Genomic DNA, 4781 nt, shown 5'->3' with positions numbered 1-4781 from the left:
TGCTGCAGAGGTGAAATGGACCAGAGGTGCTGCAGAGGTGAAATGGACCAGAGGTGCTGCAGAGGTGAAATTGACAGGTCTTGGCACCATATTGGATCTGAAGGGTGAGAGATAGTGAGAAGTTCAGGATGACTCCCAGATTAGGAGCCTGAGGGACTGGGAGGATGGAGGTAACCTCTATGGTGATAGGGAAGGTAGGAGGTTTAGGAGGAAAGATAATGAGTTCTGTTTAGGACATGTTTGAGATACCTCCAAGAAGTCCATCCCTCCTGGACCTGCCTGCTGTACCTCCCACCTTAGACATACCTCTGGAGTGCCCTGAACCCCTGGGCCCCTTCCAAGTAAGGCTTCCAAAGACTGGACTAGTTGAGCAGAAGAGGGAGATGTGGGCTGAGAGGGAAGGGAGATAAGAGGAGCTGCCATAACAGGAAGGGGGAGGCTTCTGTGTTCCCAGGGCCAGCCAGCCAATCCAACATGAGGTTTGGAAAGTACTTCTGTCCTGGAAGAGCACAGCTGCTCTTGGGGGGAGGGAAGCCTGGCTCACCTGTGTACCACCCAGTAGCCCCTCTGCCCATCCCTGACCCCATCTCAGCCACCTCTTTTCCCAAGTGCCATGGCCTAACTATCATCACAGGGAAGTGACTAGCCTTGCTTCCCTGAAGCTCAGCTGAGATGGGTCAGGGTCAGGGTCAGGCTCAGCCCAGGGCGTGGGCAGGGGCATCTTCCCCTGTGGTAGACTCTGCTTTTCCCTCTTCCTTCTCGCTATATGGTCTAGAAGCACCAAATGCTATACTCAGAGCTTGAGGTAGGCCCCTGAGTACCTAGAACATACAATGTCAGAGCTAGGTATGCCAGGGGTCCAGGCAGGGACCTCAAACATTCAGGGTCTCAGCCAGAACCCAGAACCCAAAACTTCACATGCCACAGCTGGGAAGGACCTTAACACTGACTGAATAAGGTCAGTTAATGTCATTGTTATCCAGCCAGGGCCCAAATCCCTGGGTAACCTTGGTGATAGTGAGGCGGAGGGGTACAGAGCATCCTTCCTCAGTTTCCCCATCCCTAAAATGATAGTTGGTTCATGAGCTCATAGACAGAGCTGGAATGACCTTAGACATAAAAGTCCAATGCCCTCATTTTACTAACACGGAAACTGAAACCCAGCAATGGGAAAGGACTGGCCTAAAGTTACTGAGGGAGTGAGAGGCCTTTTTCCTGGGCCTTTTCAGAACTGGCTTCCAGAGCCCTTCAGAATTCCTCCATCTGGGAGGGAACAGCTGGGGAACCAGCACAGACTGGGGGGACTCCACCCATTGGTGACCTAAACAGGAAGCCTGCGGTTGGGGAACCCCACAGGCAGAGACTACTAGGGAGGGGCAGGGTAGCCCAGGCAGCATGGAGCTTTGTCTGTCCTTGTCTCCCCTCTGCTCTCTGCCCACACAAGCACTCGGGCCTGGGCTCTCACCTCTGGACTTGGAGAGGATTAGCTCTAGGCCAGACGTCTCCCTGGAGTTCCAGACCAGAAGGCCCCTTGGCCTGGGTGCCCCTGTTGCTGGGCAAGTTCCCCCACATGCCAAGGCCTGGGGATGGGGGGGAAGGACGACACTCCCCTGCCCCTGATGTCTCAGCAGCTCCCTGAAATCTTCAGGTCCTGGATTCAGTCAGGCAGACAGTCTACAAGCATTTATTGGGAACTTACTTGTGCCAGTCACTGAGCTAAGGGCTGGGGATACAAAGAAAGGCCAAAACAGGGTCCCTGCCCTCAGGGAGCTCACAGTCTAATGGAGGCTACCACATGCAGACACTTATGTAGAGGGTGAATGGGAGGTGACCTCAGAGGGAAGGCACCTGCTTAAGGGGGACCCAAAGGTCTCCTGCAGAGAGTGGGGTTTGAGTAATCTTGAAAGAGGCCAAGGAGACCAAAGGCAGAGGTGAGGAGGGAGGCATCAAAGGGATGGGGCACAGCCAGTACAAGGCATGGAGTCTGGAGATAGGGGCATCATGGTGGGAACGAAAGTGTAGGAAGACTGGAGGAACTGGGAACCCAAAGCAGGCTTTTATGTTTGACCTGGAGGTGTGAGGGAACCGCTGAACTTGGGGATGAGGTCTGAGCGGCACTTGGGGACGGTCCCTTTGAATGGCCTGGAGGAAGGGAAGGGAGGCCAGCTAGGAGAAGCTCCTGCCTCCTGCCCATCTCCAGTGCTTCCCCCTCCAAGGACCTCTCCTTTCCCCAGCACGATGCCCAGTCACAATTTCTCTGGTGAGCCCAGTCAGGACCAGGAGAGCTGTCCAGCGTCTGAATGGCTGGCGGCGGTGTGCTAGGAAGCGCACTTGGTCACTGGAGGCCTTCAAGCAAAGTCCGGGATAACCACCCCTGGCCACGGCAGGGGACCACTATGCGATCAGCCTCAGTTTCCCGTCGATGGGTCCCCTTTTCTCCCAGTTCCCTCCTCTCCCTCAGGCAGCCTACGCCCAGAAGCTCACAGCCACTTGTGGCCACGTGCAGCAGACAGGGCTCTCTCCCCCCCACCCCACCCCACCCCCCTGACATGGACACTAATCCAAGGTAGACCACCTATGGCGGAGAGGGGCAGGACTCTGCTCCTACAGGCCCCGACCTGCTCTCCTCCTCCCATCTCTATTTCCCAAAGTCTTCTGCCAACTCATTGGTCTAGGTGCGGGGCATGCCCCATTGGCTTTCAGCTGGGAGACCAGGGCTAGATAGCTCAAGGAGGGTAGTATTTTACAGAAGGGGAAACCGAGAAAGGTCAGAGGAAGGAAAGGGACTGACCCTGGGTCACATAACTACCCTACTCCAAAGCCGAGGCTGTGCCCTGACCTGGTTTTGGCATTCAAGGCCCACTGCAATTCGTTCTTGACCAATCCCACCCACATCCACTGGAGGCTGGCACTCCACCTCTCTCCAGCTTGGAGCCATGGAGTGACCAGGGGGTAGGAGGCTCAAGGTCATGACTGGCTCTGGAGCCATCTGGGACAGCAGGGGTGGGGGAGGGGGGGAAGAAAAGGCTGCAATTTCTGCCTAAATCTGCCCCCATGCTCCTGGTTTTGATTCAGCGCTCTAGAGCAGGGCCCAATAAAGAGGCAGCTGTCACGTGGCCACTCTTAGCCTTGTCTTCTCCAAGACCAACATCCCCAGTTCCTCGCACTCCTTGATCCTTATTCTGCCTTGGACCCTCCTGTGAGCCCAGCTTATTCAGGAGCCCTAACAGGTGAGCCTCCCTGGGTTTCCCCCCTCTCCACCTCCTCGATGTCTCTTACACAGGATCCCTTCAAAAATCTCAGCTCAGTGCATGAGAGGGGCGGGAGCTCCCAGTGAGAGTTTCCCGGGCATGGGCAGGGCAGGGCTAGCCCCGACTGACAGCCCTCCCTGTCCATTTTCCATAGTCCAGCTAGCTCCCCTTTGCTCCAGGCCTATGGAAGACTCGGGTTCTATTTCTGTCTGGGCCTCACTCCCTGTGTGCCTCGGGATAATTCCATTCCCTCTGAGCTAGCTCCCAGTTTCTTCCTCTGTAAAATGGTAATCTGTATGGCCTCCTGCAGCCTCCAGCCTCTAGGCTTGGAATCACACTTAGAGAACAGGTCAGGCTGGAAAGTGAGGAGGCAGCTGTAGAATGTTAGAGACCCAGAGCCAGTCCATCCCCCGGCCCACCCCACCCCAGGATGTGACTGGCAAAATTGGGTCTGTTTAGCCCAGAGGAGGTTCAGGGAGGACAGGAGAGCCATAGGGCCATGGCTGCCTCTCCTCTCCCCAAAACAGCAAGTCACGAACTCCATCGTGAGCCACGGACCCAGAGCCTTCCCCAGGGCACACCAGGAAATGGCAAGACTGGGCCTGAACAGAGTCCCTGGTAGAAGGATGGAGCGGTCATCAGAAATAGGGAGTCAGGGCAGGGAGGCCATCTGAGGTCATCAGAGGCCTCTTTGTGCTGAGCATGCACCATGAATATCCAAGTGGAAAGAATTCCCTCCAAAAGACCCAGGAGTCCTGGCCTATATGAGATGAGTCAGGGGCCACATTGGGGCAGCCACACGAGTGAGTGTGTTCTCAGGTTACACGAGGGGGAAGTGCCCCACTCCAGTCTGCCTTTGCTGGGCCACATCTGGAGGGATGCATTCGGTTCTGGGCTGCCAGGGTGGGAGGGTGTGGACAAACTGCCCAGCATCCAGAGGAGGGGGAGCACGGAAGTTATGGGCCATGACACAGAAGCAGGGAGGCTCAGGGAGGCAGAGCTGCCTTCAGGTGTCACAGGAGGGAGGACTAACCTAGCTCAGCTTGTCCCTGCAGGGCCAGACCCTCGGGCTTCCCAATGAGAGCTGTCCCAGACCGGCAGAGGCCAAACCACCCCTGCTGGGTATGCGCAAGCCCATGCTTGGTCCAGTACAGAGGATCCTGCTGTGATTGGACTGCTTGGGCTGGACAGATTCTGATGCCTTTCTGAGAGAGAGGACAGACTCTGAGATGGAGCCATGGGCAATGGTCAAGCTCTCTGAGGGAGAGAAGAGCAGGGACAAGGGGCCATAGAAGACAAAGGGTGAGGAGAGCGACGAATCCAAGGGGTGCTCCATGGGAAGGAATCCATGTGAAGCAGCATGGCCATGAGCCTTTCAATCCTTAGAGGTCAAGGGTGAAGCCTGAGAGCAGGTGACCAGGTTCCACAGAGGGGTCACTGGTGACCTCAGGCCCAAAAGAGAGACAGAGAGACAGAAACAGAGAGAGAGAGAGAGAGAGAGGGAGAGACAGAGAGAGAGAGAGGACAATA

The sequence above is a fragment of the Vombatus ursinus genome, unplaced genomic scaffold (assembly GCF_900497805.2).
Source record: "Vombatus ursinus unplaced genomic scaffold, bare-nosed wombat genome assembly UNPS02014159.1, whole genome shotgun sequence".
Classification (NCBI taxonomy): Eukaryota; Metazoa; Chordata; class Mammalia; order Diprotodontia; family Vombatidae; genus Vombatus; species Vombatus ursinus.
The sequence above is the reverse complement of the archived record's forward strand: the minus strand, read 5'-3'. Positions refer to the sequence as shown.